At 36.2% G+C, this 27,665-nt stretch overlaps 1 protein-coding gene across 7 annotated transcripts in view; it reads right to left on the minus strand.

Moving 5' to 3' along the window:
• Positions 1-27,665, minus strand: part of atxn1a (ataxin 1a) — a 98,540-nt gene that overhangs the window by 61,920 nt on the left and 8,955 nt on the right. For 2 of the 7 annotated variants that reach the window (XM_044139465.1, XM_044139471.1), the window contains exon 2: positions 5,483-5,671. The gene's annotated coding sequence lies outside the window, so the exon portion shown is untranslated. Of the gene's footprint in view, positions 1-5,482; positions 5,672-5,952; positions 5,991-11,845; positions 11,969-12,269; positions 12,349-15,145; positions 15,303-27,665 lie in introns of those variants that run through there. The other 5 variants (XM_044139466.1, XM_044139468.1, XM_044139467.1 and 2 more) reach the window with 5 other exon arrangements.

Raw genomic sequence — 27,665 nt, forward strand, 5'->3', positions numbered from 1 at the left:
GAAATGAGTGTGTACTTTATTAATTTGAACAAAATGTAACAAGCAGGGAGAGATTACCTTTTCCCTGACAGCCCAGATTTTATAACCTCAGTTGTGCTTCTTAGTTCCAAAATATCACTGAACGAAGAAGTTCATATTTCAAAATCCTCACTGTTTCCTGTTATTTTTAAGGACACGTCACATGGACAATGAGTAACTGTTTCATTCATTCTTCTCTGCCCTTCATTTATCTCTGTCCACTCTTTTTTCTCTTCACAACCAGAAGAGTGATTGAACTCTCAGACACCAGATAAAGTAATTAACAATCTCTACAGTGTGCAGCCCAAGAGTGTTTGTGCCAGACAACAGCATTGCAAAGAGCCGTGGTGTGACATTTAATGAGGAAAATGAAGCATTCAATTTTGTCATTACTTAATTTTCTCAATCACAAAATTATTGCCAAAAAATAACTAAGGATCATGTTTTTCAGCATAATAGAAAGTATTAACTTTAGCAAGGATTTCCTCAAACATTAGGCAAATAGATCTATTTATGAACTCCGACGTGAGAATAGTGTAATTTTTAAGTTTTTTTGCACTCGACTCTGAACTAACTGACCTTATAAAAATGATCAAACAATCAAAGTATTCAGCAAAAGTCAGTCAGATCAGATCTTTCCAAACAATGTTTGCATGATCCTAATAACATTCATTTAATCTCTGCTGGTCATTGGAAGCCTTGGATTTAAAAATGTTGGCAGCCTTTTGAAAATATGAGTTCAGATAATGATCTATATTCTCCCGAGATCACACATGGGAATGGGTGTTTTGATCATGCTAATCATGGTTAATGTGCTAATTATTGTTTTAAAAAATGCTGAAGACCTTTTAAAATGATCAATTCTGAGTCGGCAAAAATTCAGGTCAAAACTTTATAGAGCACGGAGTCCGGAAAATGGAACTTCAAATTCTCATATAGTCATCCTTAGGTTCAGCCAAAGTATTAATGTTCCTTGATCTGAAATGAATCTGAAGGGGTATCTTGCATACAAATACTCTGTATCTGTGCTTTTTTTCTCTCCTTTCAGGTACTGTTGCACCCTTTCATAGAGCATTGTGCATGACTAGTGCTAACATTTTGGAAATGGTGAACTTTATATTTGGCCGGTTGCAAATATCTAAACTAATATCTCTATGAACGACAGTGATAGTTGAGCTAAAAGCAAATGTACTCTTGCAAGATAGGGGAGTATGGTAACACACTAGTACAAAATAATAAGAAGAAGGTCAATAGACACTGCTTTATTTTTACCACCTTTCAACCAAACTCGTAATATTAGATGCCCTCTTCTTTTCCCTCACTCTTTCTCTCCGTCTGTAAATCCACTTTCATTTGTCTCGGCATCATGTGTAAATGAATGTGTGTGTTTTCCTTCTTGCCCTCCAAACACAGTTCAATCCTACTACAAGAGAGCAGAGGCCCAGATCAAATAAAGCCAAGTAAAGCTATTACAAGAAAACAGAGAAGGGAAACTCCACGCTCTCACACACTGAGACTATTTACCCCAAATGTTTTAACCCCTCGAAGGAGCAATGTGCCCCAAATGTAACTAGACCCTCTGTAGAAACAATAAAATGTGTTAAGTACAAGACTTTATGTTAATTATTTGGTGATAAGAAAGCAATGTATACCCAATGTTTTTTTAAAATACTCCTAGCAATAAAATTGCTAAACTTGTTAAATCACAAATTTAACTGATGTCAATAAAAACTGGAATAATGAACATTTATATATGTACTTAAAAATCTAGGATTGGTGAATACTTGAAGGCATCAAAGATGCTTTTTTAGCAGAAAGCAGCTCTCAGTTAATTAGTAATTTGACATCTTTGGCATCACAGCGAGCCGCCACTGCAGGCTACATTGAAACCGATGAGAAGATATTTCAGTAACAAATGAAAAAAAAAAATCTATCCCTGAGAGTTAATTGAATTTGTAAAGAACTGTCAGGATTTCCCTGCAAAGTTTACTCTTCCTCTTGGCATAAAAATGATCTCTCACATCCTAATCACTGATAAAGAAATCAAAGCCATGAAGACTTTTTATTTATTTATTTATTTATTTTGCAAACAAGCTGTCAGGAAGCAATTTTAACATCTGAATTTAAATTTACAGCCAGTGAAGGTTAAAAGTGTGTCACTGGGATGCTTTCAGTAAACAGTGTGCATATCTTTATGTTTGATCTGAGCTGTGCAGTCAGATCTAAGTAGACTGGGGAGACAGACACAACCTGGAATTAACAACAAGAAGAGGAGACATAGATTTTTTAAATATATATATAATCATTTAACCTGTTGTCAAGGTCTATAATTTGTATAGAAATAAAAAAATGCTGTTTATTTTCATTGTTTGTGAACTAACAGTTGCTTTAATTTTATGCTTGATCTATATTTTTCTTGTCACCATGGGAATAAAATTAGGCATTTGTTCAATACACCCTCAAAAAAATCTTTATTTTTTTAATTTAATAACAAAGTAGAAAATACATGATGTAATACATTACATCAATGAAAGGGGATAAAAAAATCATGGAAATAACAAAGAAAAAGAAACAGAACGTTTTGTGTTTTAAAGAAAAAAGACTTTAATTTTGTTTGATTCATAGTAACGCCATTTGTTCATGATAATATTTTTTGCAAAATTAAATCTTTTATCTAGGTGCTTTAAAAGAGATTGTAATAAACACTGCCAATGAGATTATATTGCATTACTATGGCTGTCTGTTTCAGTGGTATCATCCTTGAGTCTTTCTTTATCAGGTAAATATGATGTAATTTATGACATTTGGCATAAATCCCAATGATCTAACATCTCAACTGGAAAACTATTTTTGACCAGGTAAGAGAGGCATGTTGAGGGTCGAACCCTTTTCATAACTGAGCACAGACTTAGTTCAGACCTGAAAATATCAAACAATTTGACCATAATCTGACAATCTAAATAGAGCCTTCAAAATTCTATAAAAAAAAAAAAAGTAAATTAATTATTTACATTTATTAATATCATTCCATAACGACAACTGAACTAACTTTACCATGAAAAAAAGCACCACATTTGAACAGACCTTTCCAGGGAAGTGATAAATGTTGTTAGGAGATTGTACTCCAATAATGTAAGACATTAAGCTTTCTAGTCCACCCATTAGTGTATATAAAACTAACAGGTACTAAATTAAAGGGGAAATGTTAAGTCTTTTAAAATGTTAGGCAAGCACGTTTTAATGAGTCCTCACTGGATCGTGGCAGTTTCATAGGAACTAACAAGGGACTAGCATTCCTTTTTTTTTAAAAATGAAAAATTCCCTTCTTTGTCGGTTTAGGTCGCTCTCAAAGGTGTGTGTAGAAATTATCCTGAAGCTTTTCAAGTGCAGGTTAAGTCTAAAATTATTTCAGAAAAGTTGTATGCCAATAAATGTGACCAGTGTTGGATTAGGGCATTTTTCTTCTGAAAAACGCAACAGACATCAGAATATAAAATTGTTATATACAGTGTACAACAGCACAACTTGAGAAATCACATCTCCTACATTTGCACAGATATTTGAGTAGTTCTGGTTGGATCTTTTTGTTACTTTGCAGCAGATTGCACACTGCAAGGTGCGTGTTTTTGAGCATAGTGTGAGCAGCATGTCTGAAGTGGCAGCAGCTCCACTGCTCCATCTGTGTCTACACAGGTGGTGTTCAGATTTGGTATCAAACTGGACGGTACCTGCATTTTAAAAGCACAAAATAAAAAATAAAAAAAATTAAAAAAGTACTAATTTCATGTTGTATAGATTCTTAGAGGGCAAATCATACTGATCAACAAATAAAATAGCAATTCATTTCAATAGATTCAAGCTTCAGATTATAGCTCTGGATCGATGTTTTCGGCTCGATGTAAACTGGACAAACTGCTCTCAGAGCCATGAGTTGATGATTCTGATGTCCCGCCCAGAGTCACTGACTGGGCTTTTAGACTGCCATCCCTGCATCAGCTCATTTCCAATGGGTTTTCTACTTGGAGAAAAGCAACTGTCAACTGAATAAAAGGCCCACAAAAAGAATAAATCATAAGGGAGAAAAATGTCTAATTTGGACCCAACAGAGTTACTGAAGCTCACCTTACAAAATTTTGCTTTATCTTCTCCTTTCTCTTATCGGCATCTAACATTTCCGCTTATGCTTTCTGTATGCAGATTTGTCCTATTACTTCTCATCTTCTTTTTTGCAATTGTTTTAATAAATTAATTAGTCTGTACTTCAAAACATATTTGTAGAATTATGTCCCCTGGTAAGCTGTAGTGGCTTACAGCTAAATTTACCGATACTGTTGGGGAGTGTCCTTCTATATCACTGGTGGTTTATAAACAAAAAAGGCATAAAATTGAATATTTGGTTGTTAAAGTTGAACATATGAATATATATTGAACTTATATTAATAAGTTGAAAGAAATAACGCATACACATATGTTACCGTCACGAACAGTGTTGTGCATGAATGCTCTCAGAAGTGGTAGGACCTTTTAGCATATACTTTTAACCCTGCTTTTTTGGAAGTCAAACTGAAAAAAGGGCAAAGAACTGAGAAGAAAGTTGCAAAAGGTACAAAGATGACACAAAAATTAGGAAAACAGAAGGGAGTTACATAATCCAATAAAAAGTAGCAGACAGAGAATTTGGTTATAGATAAGCATTTAAACATCTTTTTATAGACATTTCCAGTCAGCCAGTGATTGTCCAAATTAAGCCGAGACAGAAAATGTTGCACATTTGCCTTTGTAACCATGTGTCCCGTCTAAATTTAGCCTAAACATTTCAACTTATAAACAGTATTTCACCCATATTTAAACACCAAACAACTTCTTTATGTAGACGGCGTTTCACCTTTCACTTTTTAACCCCATTAGGATAAAAGGCAAGCTCATCATGCTTTGCAATGTTTTAAAAACTATTTTGCACAGAAATTAAGCCAAGAAATATAGTTCTCATAGTAACGGACATAGGGAATATAAACTTCATTTTCTGCGCAATAGGGATAATACTCATTTAAAACAATCCATAGTCGCCTTTCAATCACTACAAAAAAAAAAAAAAAAACACTTAAAGGCACTTAGTAGGCCACAAACTGAAACTACTGCTTTTACTCCTTCTTATTTGAATCAATCAAAGAAAATTCAAAGCCAAAGGCTTCTGGTTACCATGGCTACAAAATGGCCTGGCAGAGAAATATTCCACTCTCCTGCCCACTTAAGATCAATCCCTTGACAGCTTCTGCATAACTGACAAATTTATTACCAGGCTAACTTCCCAACATCAGCACGTCTTCCCAAAGAGGACGATATGTCAGAGATCACTCTCAAGCAACAAATGACAGAACTGTTACTCACAACCACGCAACAGATAAACACAGCAGCTAGTAATTTGACAATTCAAATTGTAAAAAGTGCCTCACTTGACTCTTACCTGAGCAGAGGAGTCAGAGCTATGTGGGCGGAGAAGGTGGAGTGTCCTGCTCAGCTGGGAGCTGACAACCGTCCAGAGCTTTACGTTGACTGATGTGAGGACTGAGTCTTTCCAGGAGTGGAGGAGAAGCGTCTCAGATGTCTCGATGTCCTTTCAGTTCAGTCTGTCCGCAGCTACAGCCAACATTCCCTGCAGAAAAACAAACATCATCACATCTTTCAACTTCATTGGCCCAGTTTACCAAATGTTTTACAGTGGTTTTGCAAAATCTACTAATGTGTTACAAGAAAGTATCCTTATTATTAAAATGTTTTCATATTTTGTGTTACTTCAATGTATCATACTGGGATTGTATGTTACAGATCAAGAATCTGTTTCAAATGTAACAAAAAAGAAAAATGTTTAAGATGTATAAATACTTTCGCAAGGCAGAGTATTTTACTATGCTGCAGAGTTTTGTACTTCTTTACCTTTATTTGCATTCAGTGCAGTTATCAGTTTAACCTTCAAACAAATGCTCACAAAATTCTTCTCAAAATAACCTCAAACTTCATAATTACATATCACAAAGCTAAATGAGTTCATAACAAGGTGAAAAAGTTTATCAAGACCATTAAATAAGAAACATATCTGCATATTCATTGCTAAAACTTATTCCACGCTTCATTTTTTCAATCTTTAAAAACACTATCTCTGTCACTGGTATTCCATTTTTCTGTTGCTCTCTTGCCCTCTCTGAGGAGTATTCAGAACAACACCCAAGCTATTTATACACGGACGCCCAATCAGCATGGCAACCAGGCTTTGTTTACCCACATGAGACACCGGTTTGAGGCTTGTGTCCTCCTTTTATCCCCCAAAAACATAGCTATTAAGGTTCATTTAGGCATGTTTTATGAGTTTGGCTCACTTTAACTAAAAATCTCTAATTTCCCAGCAGATCTTGGTGTTTCTGTGGAAATCAGTGAGCACATTTGCAAAATTCCTCACTGTGTTGCAAAAAGGTGGAGGGAGAATATTTGACCAAATCAGAAGAGTTCAACTCCCATTCTCAAGGGCCTACTTACTCTACGTTTTATATAAATACCTAGATCAAATAAATAAGTTACCTCTTCAGCCTGTGATCAAACTCTGCGGAGGCCACGAATTGAAAAGTTTAAATTAAACATGAGAAACATCTAAAACGGGGCTGCACAGTGGCGCTGTTGGTAGAGCTGCTGCCTTGCAGCAAGAAGGTCCTTGGTCTGATTCCTGGCCCGGGGTCTTTCTGCATGGAGTTTGCATGTTCTCCCTGTGCATGCATGGGTTCTCTCCGGGTTCTCCAGTTTCCTCCCACAGTCCAAAAACATGACTGTCAGGTTAATTGGGCTCTCTAAATTCTCCCTAGGTGTGAGTGTGTGTCTGAAAGGTTGTGTGTCCTGTATGTCTCTGTGTTGCCCTGCGACACACTGGCGACCTGTCCAGGGTGAACCCCGCCTCTCGCCCGGAACGTAGCTGGAGATAGACACCAGCAACCCTCCCGACCCCATTAGGGACAAGGGTGAACAGAAAATGGATGGATGGATGAAACATCTAAAACATCCAGGAGAGCAGCCCTTTAGGACTGACTAATCAACGCTGGACTATATAGAAATTTGGTTACACGTTTATAATGTCCTTTCAAAAAAGAAAATCTGATTTTTCACACAACAGACAAACACTGATTAAAGAAAGACAGAAGACAAATTACACTTTAATTACATGCTGTACCTCTGGGCTAAAGGCGTCAAGATGAAGTCCAACTCTGATACTTCTTCAAATGTTGCACAGACGATTTTTTCAAACAGTTCAATGAACACAATCTTTGACATGTATTAATCACGCCATCATATTCCCCCTGCTGATACTGGGCCTACCTCCTATTGTGTTGAGAACTCAATCTCCAAAACCTAAGAATCTGGTGCATAGAAACTGCACGCAAAATGATGTGATGGCATGTAAACATCTGCCATCACAGATATTTACATGCAGGATGTGAGCTTAACTCTACATCCTGCATGCAAAGTGTTTAATGTTATGCATATGTACAGATATAACCACTTGGCACAGCTATTCAGCTATCCACTTGAAGTGAAGCAAACTCATTCCCGTTCACATAATACAGCTGAACATTAAGCTGAATACTCAGATCATAAAAGAAGTGCACTTCAAACTCATTCACATTATTTAACAGATTTGCATTTACTCTCACATCAATCCACAATGTCCTACATTAATGGTGACTGAGAATTCAACTGCCAACTCCCACTCCAAACTAAAGACTAAATATCCATTACAAGAAACACAATACAAAAACAAAACAATTTCAGCTAACTGTTTCTCCTTTGGACAATCCTCCCTTTTTTTCCAAAGTCTAAATTTGGATTGGCTGTTCCGTTTAGTGACAAGATTAGCTAGTAATACATTGTTGCTTACTACCAATGTAAGCAATATCAATTACTGTGAGTCCAGTAAATCCATAACATTTTCTTCTTTTTTTCTTATGGTTTTATTGTTGGCGGTCCAAGTGTAGTTTCAAAAGTACATTACATAAAAACAGCAAGCGTTTGCACTTCCACAAAATTATGACCTGCATTTGCTTGCATCTATCGAACGGCTATAATTGTTTTTCTTGTAAGCAGGGTAAAAGTGATGGAGCCTCCTTTCAGCCAGCTGACCATCAGAGTGTATCAGCAGGTGGTTGGATTGGCAGCAAAGAGTAGTTCTATCAATTATACAATCAAAGGAAACTCTGGTTGCCCTGGCACTTTGCTGACAGCTCAGTAAAAGCACTTCAAAAACATGTAAGTGAAAGTGAGATGGAACGTCTGAGCCCAAACGGATCGCACCACAAGTTGAAGCAAACTTTTACAAACGCAAACAAGCAACCTTTGCGTATCACATACACACTTGGAAGGCCCATAGCCTTGTAGTTTGTTGTGTCATGCAAGCAAAGACAAAAAACTAATTCACAACAGAGGAATTTCAACCAAAAATTAGAATGTTCAAGTTGTGTGTAGTAAAAAATCCAGACAACATAACGCCCATATGTCCTTTGAAGAGAGACCTTGACTGCTTCCCTGCTTTAATCCTGCCACTATTGTCTTGTGGAACTCGGGTTAATTTCTTTAGCATATATATTTTCAGAATTTTTGCAGACATTTTAAATATATTCACACACTTTTACAGCAACTTGCTGGGTCATGTGAACTACTATCTCCTCTGTTCCACTTTGGCTTACTGCTGCACAATATTATACTGACAGTGCAGACAGACAGATTCTGCATGAGGGTCAGATTTCAGCACCATGCTGGCACAACACAGCACGCTATTTTCAGATTTGTTTGAGTGAAGTTTTGGGGTAATTCCGAGTGACAGCAAGTGTAGCAGTAATATAATCTGGTTTGCACTGTGTTTTCATTGGCTTGGCAGGCTGTTTTATAGAGATTAATTAGCATAGTGCCACAGAAACGATGAAATAACTCAACGACGTTAAGTGTAAAGCATTTGCAAAACAGACCAATAAAAAGCTCCCCATTTTCTGCTTGTGTGAAAGATGTTTTGTAATTATTATCTATCTTAGAATTTCACTTGGAGAAAGACAAAAAAGCATTAAAAAATAAAAATCCCTTTACATCAGTATGTTATAACTGTGATTTTTTTCCCCCCCTTTTTTATGGCTCAGTGTGAAGATATCCTCCGTTAACCTGTATCTTGTCAGAAATCAATATCCATCCTGGCTGGAGTTGAGGGGTCAAATCAATACGGAGCCGAGCTTTCACCTGGTTTAACCCTGTCAGTCTGCTTTATGGAAAACATTGGCCTGAATATTGTGAAAAGACAGCTTCCACTTACAGAGCTCAGACTCGGCTCTCTGTCATTGTGTGATGAACTCAATACTCCTGACACCCTGCTCTCTGTATGTCTGTGCACAGCCCCTTCTAGCCTGCCATACTGTTGCTTTCCAGCCTGTTGTCCCTCCTCTGTCTCACACAGGAATGGACACACCTGCATGAACCCACCTACACATAGGCATTCAGAGACGCTGACAGGTAAAGCTATGAAAACGGAAAAACAGAGCCATGGCTCATGTCATGTTGGCATTCCTGTTTAGGTGTTCTTGTAAGGTTATGTTTGAGAAAACCAATTTAAACTTTTAACCCTAGAAGTGGAAGTATTGTATGGACATCAAGGACACTTGTGATACTTGTTATTTTTAGTGAGATGTTACAACAACTACAGACAAGAAGCTTTGAAGAAGCAGGTCAAACTCGGGCCAGAAGAGAGTTAGAGTAAGATTGAGATTCAAGTTCATATGGACAAGAAATGAAGGTATGGAAGTAGTAAGAGAACTTATTTTAGAATGTATTTCTTTCATCAAAGAACAATAAATGTTGAGGCTTTTCAGACAAAAATAAATATTTAAAAGCCAAAATGTCCCTTCATTAGAACTGAAAACTAATTTTTTTTTGCATGCAACATGTTGTAAAATGTGCTAATTGTTTTGAGTTCAGTACAAATCATATGATTTGATTCAAAAATAAATAAATATTTTAATCCATTCATTCTCAGTAGGATGAAAAAAATACCACCAAAACCTACAGCACATTTTCTCTTTTGTGCTTTCCTGTTTGTTGTATTTAACTGTTAAACTCTGAAGAAGAAAAGTTTGCACAAATGAGTTCACACTGCACATCTTACAGTACAAAAAGGTTTTTAAAAATGTGATTAGGAAAGTCAAAACTAAAACATAACTGAAAATACACATTAAATAGAAAAGTCAGATTGACTCATTTCTAGATAATAGCAATTCTGTTCCATGATGGCTGAAGCTCTAGCTGAAGAAAAAAAAAGTTTAATTTCTATTGTCCTGCTAAAGAGTTATTTCTACATGTTTTCTGCACTTCTGACATTTCAATATTTTTAACATTAGAGATGCAAAATCAAACATAATTGTGACTGCCACGTAAAATGTCTTGTATCAACATCAATTCAAAAGAATGCTTAAAGAGCAACTATTAGTTGGATGCGACATTCTAGCAGTTTCAACATCCTGCAATGATGGAGTACAACCCTTGGAAACAAAGTATTAATGTGATAGTGAATGTGAAGATAAGGAGCAATGTTATTGTTTATCATTTTGACTGTGATAACCCCACATTTTGCATTACTTCCTTTTCAACTACAAAATGCCCCCAACTGTGACAAATTTCAGCGGTCTAGTTAATAAAATTAAATTTCATCAAACACTATTGTAGAGATGACTGCGGTTCGATATAAATTGCAACTCTAGCTGTGATCATTATGATAGAAAGAAGATGAGATCAGAACGTGTGGTCTTAAATTAAATTGCAATCACAGTATTTGACAATGTTATTTTAGGTTTTTTATTTCTAAAAACATGCAGCCCTACATGTAACTGACTTTATCAAACTGTTTCAACATCAGGGGATGTGTGATGTAGCAGTTGTTGCCGTCATTGCCTTGGAGCAAGAATATTCCAGACGTTCTGAACCCCAGGGAGCATGGCGGACTCTCCACGCTCCTTAACTATACATCTTATGTATGTGATTTGTGCTTTTATTTGGATGGAAAAAATAGTTTGTTCATTTTGTAGTAGAAAAGCTGAAAAATGTAAGCAATAGAAGAAAATCGTCTCAAGGCTGCAATATAACTTACATAATCTAGAAATAGATGCACAAATACAGCCAGAAAAAAAAGCATACAACCCTTTTCAATGCATCTCTTAATAGCTGCCTTTCAAGGAAAAAGTGAAGCACAGAGGTAAAAGAGGGAGTCTAGACTGTATTGTTGCTACTGCAAATGGCTGAACACTATTGAGATTTATAATCTCAATGATTATTTTATATTTCTGAGCAGTGTAAAAGAATCAGGATGATTGTTATAAGTTTTACTGCAGTCTGTGCAACTGAACTGAATGTGACTGTGTAAAACTATGGAAGCAGAAAAGAGAGAGGGAGAGCCACCTATACAATGTGACACTGAAAGAAACATGACCTGTGTTATGCAACTCACTCATTTGGTCTCGACACTATCTCTGAAGGTCAAAGTATAGTGCTCACAAAAGCTGCCTAAACAGGCTTCAGTGTACCTGTTGGAAACTTTTCCCAGCTACAAAATTGCAGACATGCAGCCTCTAACACGGAAACAGTATGCACTGAAACACCACTTCAACTATATGGAATCACTAACTTTACAGCTGAATAATCAATGAAGTGCTGACACAACTCGACCAAAGTAAGGTGGACTAGTCTTGAGAGACAGATTAAGATGTAAATGTATTTTGTCAGCAAGAACAGGGTTGAAACATCATGAGGGACTTACTGTCTGTCAAGGGAGAAAGTTGCAGATGTGCAGCTATGTAGTTTCTGTCTTTTAGGCCCTTGCAGCGGCAGACAAACAATCAGGATGAAAATTCCCTGAAGCTCTTGGACTGCTCTGACTTCACTGTTACAACATGAAGAGATGAAAATAGTCAATGCTGACTTAACTAAGAGGTTGATTATGAATGGCAAATGGTCTGCAGTTGTACAACTTCAAAGTGTTTCACATTATATTCAGTCTTTCATCCATTCACTCAGACACATTTCACACACAGAAATTCTGTAAATAAATAAAATCTAACAGTTTTAACATTATTTCCATGCTTAAAATTAAGACATCAGTAAAAAAAAAAAGAAAAGAGGTGAACACAAGGCAACTGGAGAACTATTCAAAAAGGTAGAAACCTAGCAAACTGGTAACATACCCATGGATTTAAAAGCTCTCTAGGGAGAGCCTGTGATTCACCACAATTAAAAATGTCTGTGACAAAAACAGTGCTTTAAGAAAGTTAACCTCTATCAGGATTAATGAAGACATTGTGGTGTATTCTTGGGTAATTATTCTGTGTTATGAAAAAATCAGAGCTGTTCATAGTATAGAGACTTTTAAAGATAAATATTTTTTTTCTAAACTCACCAATATTCCTTGGCTTTTGATTTAAATACAAGTTGATATCTTAATTTTTGCAAATTCCGTGTTTTATACTGAATAACATTTTTTATCCATTTTTACATATTTTAAGTCTTACTTGTGATTTTACTACTTTTATGAGTAGTAAAATCAGCACTATCTTCACCGTGTAGTTCACTGGTGCAAAGTACTTGTTATTGAACAGTTAGTAAATAAAGGTAACATTGATAAAAATAAATAAACCATTATGTGTAACATCACATGGTTTTTGTTGGTGGAGGATAAATAAAAAAATGAAAAAACAGTAAAAGATGTATTTAATTGATTTAAAACCTTACACTTATGCTTACACTTATCTATGTGGAAAATGCAACAAACAGGCTGACTGAATTTATTTTTATTTCATACTTAAGACTAGATCTAAAACATAATTTTCCTTATAACATTGCAGACAAGCAAGATTTTAATAAAGCAATAATATGCCTTTCTAAGACTGAGTTAGTTCATTTTTTAGTACAATTACAAAGAATAAAGGTCATGTCAGTAATAGTTATTTAATTTTTTTTTTCCAAGTGTGATTTATGGAGTGAAATTTCACTACAGAGGTAAGTACTTCATGTCCAGTATTTAGGCGAAAAGCAAAAATTATTTAAAAAATAACATTTAAAAAAAAGAGTAGAGATAATATTGGAAAGGTGCAGAACTACAAGGATGTACCAACTGGATTCAAGAGCGCCAGTGATCACACAACTAATTTATCAATAAAATTGCAGAACTCCTATAAAAATTGGAGATATCACAATCTTAATAGCCTAGATCGTCACAGTACTAACTACACACTGTATGGGCCCTATTGCAATCATTTACTTTATCATGAATATTAAGGTCATGACAATAATGCTAATAAGAATATGACCCCTTAGCCTAAAGCAATACATTAAAAACTAATTTAATCCCCATAAACCTCAAATTAAAAACTGATTAACGCTTCGTAAAATCCACTGATAAACTGAAGTGAATGAACAAGAACATAGCAACAAACCATCTCATTCGCTGGCAGAGCTTTTCTACATCCAAAATGAACGTTTATGAAAATAGATGGCCTTTTTATAAACAGTCCAGGCTTTCATGACACCATCAGGAAACACATTTGCATTTCGCCTGGAAAGCGGCTGCCTCCACACACCTCAAATAAAGAATGAATAGCTGTCTCCCACGCTGCTGTTTTTAGCCAATCATTTGAGTCTTCAAAGCATTTTTAACTGAGGTACTTAAAAAAAATACACAAGCTGGAGATGGATCATGGTTTTGCAACAGCTGAGCAGATTTTAGTTTTATTTTTAAAACAGCGCTGTTTCTAGAGTCGAGCATGCCTTTTCCAAAAGAAGAAAACTAAGCACACAAAATATGCAAAAAACAGAAAAGTTCACCAAAACCACATATACTTCCTCCAAAAGCCTCAAATAAATTGCACAGCAGCATATATACATGTGTTTATCAAGGAATAAAGCTAAAAATCTTTCATAGAAATTTTGCTTTAAAGGTAATTGTCACAACATAACATCAATATGAGGCCTAAAACAGATGAGTAAGACCGGCTGAAACACTATTAAAACCATGAGCGTTGAAGAGGCAATAACATTACAAGCCTCTGAATCCTGCACATTTGTACATTTCTGTTTATACCCCAGAAGAAATGTGTGTCTGAATGACTCTTAGAGACGTTTACTACTATTAAAGATCCGATCACATGTTTCCATGTAACTGCATTCCTCCCATGTCCCTCGTTGGTAGAGGGGGCACAGAGTCACGTAGAGTCCAGCTTTGATCACCTTCCAAAGAACCCAACATCAAAATAAGGCAAACGGGTTGAGAGAAGGACCACACAAGCACAAACCCCCACACAAAACCTCAGAGAAACACTGTTCAAAACCATTACACTTAAAGCTTTCTTCCATAAAATGTTCCCCTAACACACAAAAAGCCATTTTGCATTTGCTTTACGCACAATGCATGGAATTTACTTTTGGTTTTAATTACAAAATACATTTTCTTGAGAATTATCTGTATGTAAGATGAAGTGGCCTTTTCCTGACTTATGAAAATGAACACTTCTACAGTACTCATCTTCTTCTATTTTATGCAATGAAATACACAGTTTGTTGTGCAAAGCAGCACTAAATGTCCAACATTTGGATGCTTACTAGTTTGAGTTGCAATTTAATAATGCCAAGAACAACTGTTGAATTCAAGAAAAAATAAAATTGTGGTTAATTTTTTATGATTTGGTAAATTTTAATTGTTCTATAATTGTCTTTTTTTTTCTTTTATATTAATTTTATAAATACCCGTTCTATGTGATCCTATAAATAAATTTTTTATACTAAAATAGTAAAAAGAAATTTATAAATAAATAATATAAATAAATAAATAAAAACTAGGTTACAATTGTGTCCAGTGTGTAAAACAGAAGAGACATGTAAAACTCTCTAACTTGGAAAATGTTTGTGTTCTTCACAAGCAACCTCTCTAACACAGACAGAGTGCATGCGTGTAAAAAGGTTACGTAAAAATAGTAACGCCCTCCACAAATATTCCTGTTCATTTGTCATGTACCAACCAGTCAAGTCAACAGGAGTGAGTCAAGTTTTAAAAGTTAAAAGTTATTACGGGGTTCACAGTGGGGGCCCAGGAAGTCACCAACATACGTCAGGAAGCACAGTGATGGTGACAGCTTCCTGCTGGCGGCACAGGTGCTCGCATCCAAAGATCCACACTGATGCACAAACACTTGGCCAGACCACTGCATGCCCCCTCCCTAACACACCTGAAATACATAATGGCACACATTAGGATGCACATGCACGCACACATGGAAAGTACAGGGGCTCACACCGCCCCACCAGCTGTCCCTCAGAGTGTCCAAGAGAGGACAAAGAACACTGAGACAAGAGGAACAAAAAGGAATGAGTGCATAGTTTATGGGTGTGTGCGCGCGCGCGTGTGTGTGTGTGTGTGTCAGATCGTGGCTCACTTCCAACTTTTTGCACTGCCCTTAACCCAAATAATGTTTCATTATCTTAGTTTAACCTTCACCAAAAGAGCTGTATGTGTAAGATAGACCAGCTACTTTACCAGCACAAACTCCAGAGTACATTGTACAGGCTTTATAAAATAGACCAACTTATAGTATTTCACAGGATCTGATACAAAAGGTAAAGGATACAAATTAAAATCTTAAAGTGTGACATGCATTCCTATTCACTTCCCATAGGTCAATACTTTGTATTGTACAGAAATCAGAGCTGGAGATCATTTGTGGTATCTTAGTTAAGAGACATTCCAGCTTTTTTGTTCCTGCTGAAGAAAGGTCCACCAACAGCTTGACATTGTCACCACCATGTTTCACTGTAGAGATAGTTTTCCACCATAGACGGCTTATGTGTGAAGGAAAAAAAAAGCCTCTGTTTTCTTCTTATCAGATCACAGCCTCTTCTTCTACGTGTTCTAAATTTTCTGTGTTTTCTTCATTGTATGTTGGCCTATAACATAAAATCTCAATGATATTTACTTATGTTTGTGGTTAAAAAGTTGCAAAATGTGGTGAAGCACTGTATGTATAAGTTCCTGCATCATGCACTTTGGAGAGAGTTCATTCTGGCAGCTTATGAACTGAAAAAACAAACAGATACATTTACAAGCTTTAATATGGAATTCACTCACTGAACCAGAACCTTAGAAGCTTCTGGTGACTTCAGGTCATGTCAGCGCCAAGCCCCATCAGCCACATGACACTATGAAATGTTGTTTCCCTTCTACTGTTAAAAAAAAATAAAATCTGGTATCAGTTATATAAGCAAGGTCGGAAGGTCAGAGCTGCTCGCACCGTGAGGCCACACCCTGCTACGCTGTTAACATTCCATAGTGATTTACACCATCAACACGCAAGAGGCCGAAGACACACCGGGAGCCACACAACATAAAAACTCAACTTTGTTTCAGAGATTTAAAACACTAAAGACCAACACCTTAAACATTACATGATAGTTCTTTCTTCTAGAGTGAAATAAACTTGACAAATGATTGATTTAATCCTGAGCAAGATGATTCCTTAGAGTACAGGCTGTTCTATGGAGGCTACCTCCACTCCCAATACAGTTACCATTAATTTGTACAAGCCGTATTTAATTAAAAGCAAATCTGCATAAACTTTGATCACTTTGAAGCCCTAAAAACAAATGTAGCAATGCAATATGGACTGTTATGATTGCCTTTGACTGCTGCTGCATTTTCTTGGAGCAGCTGTTGTCACAAACTGAGCAGGTTGAATAAAATGTCACTATGCAAAATAACTATGTACATGCATTATAGCTTTTAATAATAATAATAATAATAATAATAATAATAATAATAATAATAATAATAATAATAATAATAATAATAATAATAATGCATATTATTAGTAGTAGTAGTAGTAGTAGTATATGCTTCATGGAATACCATTTCAAAATTATTAGACATTTGATAAGGCAAAGTAAAATACAATAGAGGTAAATGCAAAAAAAAAAAAGAAAAAAAAAAACAGGTAACAAAATTAAATATTAAATCATGACAAAAAATATTTAATATCCACAAGGTTGAAGTTCCTCAACTTGTAGACATGTAAAAACCTGCTTCTAAAGAGTTTTTTAAATAAAATTGAAATATTCAAAAACTACAAAGGGACAAAACATGAAGGCAGGAGGCAAATCCAGAAATAAAGCACCTTTTTTAATTACAAGTCTGGATAGGGTTAGAATTCTCAATCTGCTATTTTTTTAATCAAATGAAGCACAGAACACACAAAAAAAATAAAGAATGATTGTTTTAACAGTAAGGAATACCAATCCTTTAGGCCACAACAGAGCAATAGAATAAAAAGCAATAGCTGTGAGGAGACTTATCAAATCAATCATTTAGGTTGGATTTGAATAAAAGGTTTATGTTACATTCAGTAAGTAACGCTGTATTCCACCTTCATATCACTTCCACAATTCATAGTACAGCTCAACAACCCAAACTACATCACAGAATTCATGCACAGAGCTCACACACCTGTCCTGCTACTGCTGTCTGTCAGATAAACACGAAGGCAGAGAGACATCTACCTGTTCTGGAGGAGAAACGCTCAGCCATCACCACTCAACTGTCAGCTGTTTGTTTAAGAGCATTCAGCAAGGTGCTTTTTAAACCGCATAAAATCCAGTAAAAAGAAGGAAAATCCCCTATCGTGAGTGTAAGTGCTGATGAGATGAACTGAAGTGTAACATTCCCTCCTGTGATTGGCAGGAATGTCAGGCAAGGAAGCTGAGAGGGAAGATATTTCTACTTTCTTAGTATTCAAGTCTAAGATTGAAAATCTGCTACCTATATAAAAATATCCAAATACTACATCCAGCACTAAAACATTTTAAATGATCTCAGCAATAACCCCATGTTGACAAACACAACACTCAGCAGATTCATAAGGGATAAAGACAGCTTTACAAGATTAAAACCGATCAAGAATTTTGATGGTGTTTGCAAGACTGAAAAAAGTAACTGGGGGAGACTTTCTCATCCTTTTGAGAATGCACAAAACTTTGATGGTGAGCTCATGGTGGCAGTACATTTTGGGTCCAGCATTCTGTAGTAGAAGTAGAAGACAGCGCTTGCAATGTCCCCATGCTATAACATCACATATTCCTCAGAAGAATCCATCTTCCTCCTTGTCAATTACACATAGAAATTGGTATCTGCTGGATTCCCATTGAACACTCCCTCTCAGCATGGAGAGCAGTGTATTTCTGAGTTTTTAGATGTATGCTATTGCAGAAATAAGTGGTGCAACAACCATTGGTTCATCCTTGCACAGGACTGGAGAGAAGATGCATGGAGTGTAAATCTGGGGTTGGTGTGATTAGCTCACATAGATCAGTGGGGGAAAAAACTGATTTTGGATTTAATGGAGCTTCTGTCATCTGTATCCCTCATCAGTTGATAAACTGATGAAACTACCAATGTTTTTTCCTTGTTTACACAAAACGTGAAACTGATGCTGGAGGTGCAGAAACCACTCACATATATCATAAAATTCTGCAGATTGTTAGGGAACGTTGCAGAGTTGATTATAGTACTGTGGTTGGAAACCAGGTGAGCAGCAGAGAAAAATAGACTTGGCAAGTAATAAGAGTGCAATAGTACCAGATTTTTCTTCCAAACTTGGTTAGTAAGATTTTTCTAACTTGCTGCGATCCAGAGACATTCAAACCGCCTTGAGAATTAAGCAGGACAATCTTGGTTTAAAAAAGGCATATATCCCTCAGATCACAAAAAAATTACATAAAAGGAATTTTAAAAAGGGAAGTTGACTGAACCTTGTTGACCCTGCGACAGTGTTTAGTTTTCTGTTCTTGTCAAGTAGAGCTTGTCAAGCCCTTTTGTTATGCTGGATATTAGTCACATTAATAGGCACCAGAGGGCTACAAACGATACAAGGTCACACTGAAATTATTTTCTTGAAGCAGGCACTAAAACAGCATACAGTAATTCAAGGATGTGTACACGTTGCCTGATAGACTAATTGAAATTTTAGATGTAAGTTCATAGCAAACATTTTAGACATAATTTTTTTTTTATTTGAACTTTTGAAAGGTTCTATGAAATATGTCATAAGGAGTAATTTTCTTATTAAATTCTGTCTTAGGTTATATCCATAACAGGCAAAACAGAAAGTAAAAGTCTGAATAACAAATTCTAAACAAAGCTGCTGCAAGAAATCTAAATGAGGGCACTAATTCTGCAGTGACTGGTAATGTTGAGAAAAGACACATGCATAAGTGAGCACTGACACAAATATACATGCAAAGGGTAATCTAAGGTCAGGGAGTTCTGAGTGCATTCCCTTCTGACATATACTGTACCAGAGGCCTTTCTAACGCTCGACTCAACATGAGTTCTGTGCACACATAGATGCACACAGGAGTGCCCCAAGTGCCTATACATGATTAAAAGACTGAAAGTGGGGCAGGCGCACAGTTGTTGCTCTCTGAAAATGCTGCAACATCTTTAACCCAGCCTGACTCAACACACACACATTGATGCATTGTCACACCCAATCAGATCTAAGACTACCAAGTGCGCGTGGGAACACGCACAAAATTGCAGGCCAATAATCTGTATAGCATCTAGCAACTTGTATAGCAAGTAGCTGAGTAATTCTCTGCAATGGAGCAGCAAGAAGAAGAAGAACAAAATAAGCACAGGAGCAATGATGACTTTTTTTTCTTCTGGTCATCTTAATGTTACAGATCACGAAGAAAAGTGGACATAATCATTTCTATTGCAACCTTGCCTGTAGTAAAAAAAAGACTATGTACATGTCTTTATGTGTTTTATGCAGGATTTTACCCACCAACATTCTACTAAAAACTGGTTCGATTTGATCTAAAGGAACAATGACTGAAAAACACCCAAGGGAATTAAAGGGCTTCATGACACCTGAACTGATATTACTTGGCCTCCTGTTAAAGCACATTCACAAAAGGCTGCATACTGACACATTGATTGAAAGGTAGAATGGACATTAGTGTGGGATAAATGCTATAAGCATGACTACATCACATTTTTATAAGATTTAGTCAGGGCATTTGATTTATGACCTATACACCATTCATACAAAACAGCAGCTGCAAATTCTGTAAAAGCCTCAAATAGTTTATAATTCCCCATACTGGTAAATAAAATCTGATAATTACTATTTTATCATTTTAATTACTAAAAAAAAAAGCCTTTTTAGCATAGCTTTGTAGGTCTAGGTCCTAAACTTACCAAGCAACTACAAACTCAAATGTTACCTAAAAGAAGATCAGACATTAAAATATTCTAGGCAGATTAAGTTAAATCTGAGTCATGTGCAAATATCAAAAATCAAGCAGAGATTTTTCTCATGACTTATCACAGCTTTCATCCCAAAGAAAAGGTAGATCTACTAGAAGTAATGTGTACACTGGATTTGCAAGATTTTCCAAATGATTCATTTTGTAGGATATCCGTGCACACATTGTTCCTTCTAAACATAAAAATCCCTTTAAAGTTTTTCATACTTTAAAAAACTTTAAAGTAGTGGTTATAAGGTTTGTGGTCACCTTATAACCACAAACTTTAATGTATTCCATTAGGATTTATGAGATTAAAAGAGTACTGATGAGTAAGATGAAGAGGAAGGAAAATTGTACATTTATTAAGTCACCATTACTCTGATAACCCAAAAGAAAACAACCAACTGAAGTCACCTAATCTATAGATTACAAAAGAGGATTAGGGCCACCGAGAAAAAAAAAAAAAAAAAAAAAAAAAGAGTTCTGATTTTAAAGTCAGAATTCTGAGATTAAAGTCAGAATTTTTTTTTTTTTTTTTTTTGGTGGCCCTAATCCTCTTCCATAATATATAGCATTAACTTGGGTATAATTTACTCTCAAGATAAATCCAGTTATTCTGTAAAATAACAAGGACTTGTTAAAAGATGAATATTAGGTAACAAACAGGACCATGAAGACCATGGAAAACAGCAAGCAGGTGATTGAGGAAGTTGTAGAGTTAGGTTATAAAAATATTCTACAGAGAAATGTTCAAATCCTCATTTTAAAATGTAGAAAAGGCTGTCTACCTAAGCTGGTATGATTAAAGTACAACTATTAGCAATACACTCCAAAAAAATCACAGCAAAGAAGCTGTTATTGAAAGATGGCCATAAGAAGTGTTAAGTAGGCAAACTCTTTAGTGTGGAAGAAAACCAACACTGTCGGTTGTCACTGTAGACATGTTGTTACAGTGTCACATTGTAACGGCAGCATCATGATGCATTTCTTGTAAAGAGACAGGGAGATAAAGCAGTGAAGATTTAAAGAGCTTAATTAATCCTAATACAAAAGCATTGCTGGAAGAAAACCTGCTAGAGGCTGGAAAATACTTGGGGCTGGCACTGAGGTTCACCTCCAAGGAAGACAAAGTCCTCAAATATGAAACAACAGCTTCAATGGTTTAAATAAAATCATATTCATGTGTGAAAACGATCCAGTTAAAGTTGTGAACTGAGAATCTAAGCTTGAGATATTTTCCAAGGAAAAATGGTGTAAAAATCAGGCATTTGGCAAAATAACTTGATATTCAATTGCACTGAAATGCCTCCACAAAGTGTTGACATGGGGTGGGGGGTCTAGTTAAAATTACCTACAATATTTTTTCATTATAAAATGTAGATAGCAAAGGGTATGAGCAAAACAGACTGGTCTATCCCATAATATCCCAGTGAAATAAAATCCTGAAATGTGTGATTGTAAATTGATGAAATGTGAAAAAGTCCATGGACGTATTCATCTTTTTACAGCCCTTTGTAAGTATTGATATCAACAAGTTTGAACGAAAAGGAAAGAAAATATACAGATACCTTACGTTATCCAAACAGCATTTTGTCAAATCAGGTCTTTTCCGCCACCTGGGGCTTCCAGGAAAAAACCAACAAACAAAAAAAAAACATGTAAATGAGTAAAATAGCACAAGCTTACGATCCTTACGCGGCATTATGAAACTGTGCCTGGGTTTTAAAAGATTAAAGCAAACAACAACAATATAAATCTCACAAATCTCTTTTTTCCCAAAGCCCCAGAAAGGAGGACTGTGTAGTATTTGTATTATTCGACCATAATCATGTGCTGAAGGAGAGAGAGTTCAAACAGAAACCTACAAATCCAGCAGCAGATTCTTAGCAGCCTTGTGCAATGTTTCCCGAAATTAGATCACACGCGGGGAATGGGGGACGTTGTGATTTGGGAACTACAGAAGGAATTTTGCAACCAGAATCCTTGAACTTGTGGGTATTTCCAGTTTTAGATCGATGATTGTGTGGAAAATGGATGCGTCTATTTCCACATAACTATTAAGTAATAAACAGAAAAGAAATCATGCAAAGCTACAAACTATCCCTTTTTAGGAGAAGCTGTTATGAAATGCAGATAGTGAGCAGGTCATTTTGATAAAGCCTACACTAGTTGCAGGTCACCAGATAGAAGTCATACTTGCACATGTGCAACATCAATGTCAGTACCTGTAATTCTGTACACCTTTCTTCAATAGTGATTTCATCAATAATTGTGGTTTTCTGAAAAACATTCAGGACATTCAGGGTCAAGAAAAGGCTGCCGGACTTTAACTGAGTATATAAGCCTTTTAGTCTTCCTGAAATCCGTATTTGCACAACTGTCAATATATTGACATCACCCAGACAACCAAATGTAAACACAAGCAGTCAGCAGTAATAACCACAGCACATGACAGCATCTGCAGATAAAAACTTTGTAGCCTTAGTAACCAGTGCTACTTCCAATCATAAATACACAACCACATCCAGTGCCACATGCCTCAAGCTCATGGACAGCACATGCAATGCTGTACAGTTACTTGGGTATCCAAAGCCATTACTGTGAGACATTACATCTGTGTGATGTAAATAATGAGAAGCTGTTGTGAAACGGAGCTGAATCATGGGCAGGAGAATCCGGTTGTAATCTGGCTTCAGCTTAAAATAGCTCTTACTCACTTTCTGAGCGATTTTTTTTTCAGTGCAAACATAACAATCAGCTTTAAAAGCTTGACAAATCGACTTAGTTCTAGTGTTTAATGGTCACTTTGTACAGGGGGAATTTTATGGAGGCTGTCGTTTCACATATAAACCTCAGAAAGTTCCGCTGTTTGTTTCCTCTGGAGGAAACTACCCTCATCTGCCCGTCTAGCATTACCTGTAAAGAGATCCGATATACTATTATAATATATTGTAATACACATTATATTGCTCTTTATTAAAGGGGCAACTGTATTATGTTAAATTGACTTTAGAATGTTATTCCTTCATCAAAAACATATCTGGAGTGTTGCCTTGATTCCTTTATGCATGTTTAAAAAATCCTTTAATCTTCTGTGGCAACCGTTCAGCTGCGCAAAACGTCTGGTGGATCTAGCACCGCCTTCGAGACGCAGCTCCTCCTCTGAGCTGCAGTTTCCCAGTCCTCACAGGGCAGCCCCCCGTCCCTCACCACTATCCCACTGATCTCATTTTACCAGCCACTTCTCAGTGCCACACTGGTAAAAATGTTGTCAAAGGGTTATTAGAGGAGCCATGTTGTGATAACTACCTGAAGGAGGAGTTTCAGAAAGAGGACGAGTTTTTAAAGAGACAGAGGCGCAATTTCAATGAGTTAAATTACGAAGTCAAGTTTCATTTAAGTCATATTTCATTTACGTAGCATTTTTATAACAACTGAAGTTAACATAGTTGCTTGATTCTGATAAAATGGCACTACATAAGTACATAATACTGCCCCCTTAAATGCATCAAAACTGAGAAGTTTCACTACATAAATGTTTCTAATCTATAAATAATTACAAGCATTTTTAATCCTTAACAGGAATTTTCTGTTCATTCAACATTTTAATGGGACATATCATTTTTACCAAAGAACATAAAGCATATTTTCTGTCTTTAATATTCTGGATCCTGAATAATATGACTCATGAAAACTTCCAGATCTGAAAGTCAAGAAATCTGGAAGTCAGTATGTGCTGGAAAGCCCCTGGTCAGTGCATTTCTAGTCAAGCAAATAGAAAGCTATCTTAATAATCAGTGGTACAAGTTACATAGAATAGTGTATGTGTTTCTGTAAACATATGAGCACAAACATTTGACCCTTAGCTTTTTTTCCTTCCTCAAGTCTTTTATTTACATATAAACAATGAAATCTACCTGTAAGACCTAAATGCACACCTAACTTTTAAGGTTTGTGAATGGAGCTGTGTTTTAACGCAGACTGTAATCAAATGGAAAGATTTCCTACAGCTGCTTTAACCATTTAACAAAATTTGTTCTCATCCATTTCCCAAAAGCTTCCGCCACATCCTCCCACCCATTTCCTATGCAGCACCTTGTTTTCATCTCAGTTATCTTGTCATTTCTCATTACGAACCTTTTCTTCATGAGTTTAGTTAGAAAGAGGACAGAATAACCAGAAAGCTTCAGTCTAGTCTGAAGAGTTTCAATGTTTATCCTGTGAGATTTCAGCGAAATACATGTAATTTGTGTTTGTTAAAAAATAAATCAATCTTATTTTCTCAAATTTCATCTCTTATCTTATGTTGCAATGTTTATTAAGTTAGTCCTGCTGTCTTTTATTACAATATGAGAGAAGTAATGAGGCAGTATGAGATTCTAATAATATGAAAATCTAAAATAAAAGTATTATGGTTTGCTTCATGGTATATACTGATACAGTGGAAAAAAATAGCATTTGTTTTGTAAGCAAAGGGACGTAGTAACCTGCTTTCAGTCAGCTGATCAGCAGCATGGAGCAACAGGTTGATGCTATCTATGCTATTTCTGTAGTCTCACATTTCAAACGGATTTTAAACTGAATTTATGGTATGACAGATATTTCAGCTGTTTTGGAACAGAAACTATTACCAGTAACTGGAACCACAGTCACAATGTTTGTGAGACAGAATGAATAACCAGTTTCAGTTTCCTTCAAAGCTTCCTGACACAAAACTCCCCAAATGAAACTCTTGAGCCAAACTACTAATATTGAATGCATATAATATTTTACAACACTGGATTGCATTAGCAAAGTTTAATTTCATCAAAATGGAAAAATGAAAGTGTGACAAACAGACTGCTCCATCTAGACCTGTCGGTTTTAAAGCACAGTAATATGGCACCAGCCTGTTTTTAGTTAGTATGACAGCAGCAATTTTACAAAGATTATTTCTATTTCGTAATCCATGTAAAGTGCAAATGATGCTTTAGAAAAATAATAAAAAGCACAGAAAATAGTTAAACAGGTAACACCTGAGGTCAAGTCTGGTCAATATGCATGCAAGGCCATTAATCATTTCTAAAATCATTTTAAAAAATCACATCTCTACACGAAATTCAACTACTTTTCTTGTTTATACTTTTCTTCTTAAATGAATGCAAAAGAGAAACAATTAAGAGTCACATCAACCATTTCCTACTAGACTTGTAAACCAAAGGAGAGGCCTTTTACATATATGGATGTGCATGTTTGCGGCATTCCTGTAACTGTTTCCTTTTTAGTTTCCTTATCAGAATAGTGGAACCTCTTAGTGCCTCAAGATAAAATTCCTAGTTCCCTCTGTGATGATATTCCAAACCCAAGTAGAAAATACTTACTATGGCTGATAGAGATCTGACATCTGGGAAGTCAGAAACTTTGCATAAGGGCAATTAAGGTTACGGAATGTAGAAAAAGCAGAGCTATTTTGGCATGCAGAGGATGCACAGCAATTCTCTATTAGGTCAACGCAGGTATTTCCCCTGGGCAAGTCCCTGCAGACAGATGTTTACATTGGCTAAAGAGCTGCACCAAACATTTCTGGTTAATGATGATGGAAACTTTTGCTACATTTTTTTTTCCCCCATTTGTCATGTTTGAATATTTTAACATTAAATAAATGTGCATGAATACCTCTCAGGACTTTCTATTGTGCCAAATGCAAAATATTTATCAAAAGATACACATTTGAAAGTGCCAAAAATAATTTTCTTAAAAAATAATAACAAAAAAAATCCCTAATGAGGAACATTAAACTATTTTAAGGTATGTTATAGTAGAGGTTTCCAGTCACAGAAGGCCACAAAGAGCCTCTTAACATGAATCTCATCTATTTTAGCAGTAGCCCCTTGATGGTAAAGCCCCAGGACTGGCATGCTTTGAATGCATTTTTGCAGATAGAAAAGTTAGCAAAAATTAGACTAAACTAAATCTACATTCATTGTCAGATTACGCATGAAAATACCAAGCATTCAAATACCAAGCATTCAAATTCAAATAGGATCTCTGGAAAGATACAGAATACTGGTATTGGAAGCAGTATGTGTCACACACAGAAGAAACATTTCGGTTCCCTGTGACAGGCTGTTGGAGTTATAAAACCCGTTTTGGTTCAAGAAAATTGCATTCTGTAAAGAAATACATTCCAACAAGTCTCTAACAATGTAATAACAATATATTTTCCTTGAAATCTTAGGCTGGCAATGAACATCCTCATTTACTAGTTTTTAAATTTAGATCTGTGTTTGATCACAGTTCTCTGACTTTCCCAGCCAAATCCTGATGTTTAAATGCTGTGGGTTCACTGCATATTCAGCAGAAAGGCCAGACAGACAGAAATGTCTCCTGGAAGCTAGACAGCTAACTTTCTACTACAACAAAGCATTCAGCCAAATGAGGCTGATCTACAGCCGTCTGGTCAGCCATCCAGTAAGGATTCTGAATGGGCCAAGCCACAAGTATAGGCCAAATAGAAATCCATACAGAGACAGAATGACTGACTGAAAATCCTCAGCAATCCAGCCTTGCATCCTTCTCCTTGTCCTGTTCAGACCACACCACAGGTATGTTGGAGAAGGAATATTTCAGCCTTGGAGACGCTGGCCTGAATAATGTTGGTTCTGGTTGCATCGACTTGCCCGAACCCGTCTCCATGTGCTGAACTATTTACCCTGACTATAGTGGATCTTTTTTTATTACATTCCTTTGAATTGTAGGTAAAAGAGTAGGCTTCTAAATAGACTGGAGTCTGTGGCACAAAATAAATGCCACATCAGAAGGATCAATGAAATAAGATCTGGAAGGCAGCTACCCTGGTTAAGCCACCATGTGCTGTGTACTGAAATCAACATCCTAAGGCGTAAACAGTAGTAATGGAAAGGAATGTTTAGCCAAGAACAACACTGGTGAAGGGTGGGTTTTTGGTATTCCAGGGATTGTTTCTATCACTGGCCATTTTCCTGTTTTTGAATTCCTCTCCTTCAATGCATATCCTTCTGACTCAGACATAAGTCATTGTTGATGCCCACACACCCACTTTGAAGCTGAGGCTCTGAGGGCTTTACTCGCTTCCAACAAGTGGAATCAAAGCACCATGAAAAACAAACAGTTACTTTTAATGTAAAATCTTACACAGTTTCCAAAGTCGCATAGTTTTATCAACTAGTCTGACATGGGTTATTGTGACCATTTTCTCTATATCAGTGGCTCCTCAGTTCCCCTGTCCTGCATGTTTTACGTGTCTCCTTTCTTCTAAAATCCTGAATTAAATG

Source organism: Gambusia affinis, linkage group LG14, assembly GCF_019740435.1.
Source record: "Gambusia affinis linkage group LG14, SWU_Gaff_1.0, whole genome shotgun sequence".
Classification (NCBI taxonomy): Eukaryota; Metazoa; Chordata; class Actinopteri; order Cyprinodontiformes; family Poeciliidae; genus Gambusia; species Gambusia affinis.